Here is a 589-nt window from a genome sequence, read left to right on the forward strand (position 1 = left end):
GAAAGGAAAACTTGAAATCGCATCATATGACCCCTTTAAAGAGGGTGCTGTGTTAAGGTCTCATAAATCCAGAGGTCTTGTGTTTGATATCGGTTTGGTTGTGTTTGTGGATGCATGTTTGGGAACGTGTGAAAGCCAGAGGGGAATGATAAATACCAAACATTAGTCTTGAAACTTGAAGAACATGTGAGTGGTGTTTGCTCATGCAGAAGTCCTGTGACTGCAAGGTGATTGCTAAGGAATTCTGAGTAGCTGTTCTGCTTCTCATGTGTTCTATGTTGTTGCCATGGTGTTGCTAGGTGGTTGCTTGCTGTCCCAAATCAAAAAAGCTAGTTTCTATCCAATTTGCATATTTAATTTGAACAAAAATAAAAAGTTTGCAAGTAAAGCAGCAATTTTATCCCACTGAACACCATTCAGAATTAAATAGAGAATGTACTTTTCCTCCCTGAATTTAAAATGAATTTGAATTGAAGTAGCAAAACAGAATTCAGGATTGCAATTTGAATTCAAGCAATTTATTTTTTAGTTTGAAAAGTAAGGTTAATCAAGACAAACTTTGAATGATTGCTCGACAAAAAAAAAAAAA

Source organism: Sinocyclocheilus rhinocerous, unplaced genomic scaffold (assembly GCF_001515625.1).
Source record: "Sinocyclocheilus rhinocerous isolate Xijiao unplaced genomic scaffold, SAMN03320098_v1.1 scaffold2824, whole genome shotgun sequence".
Lineage (NCBI taxonomy): Eukaryota > Metazoa > Chordata > Actinopteri > Cypriniformes > Cyprinidae > Sinocyclocheilus > Sinocyclocheilus rhinocerous.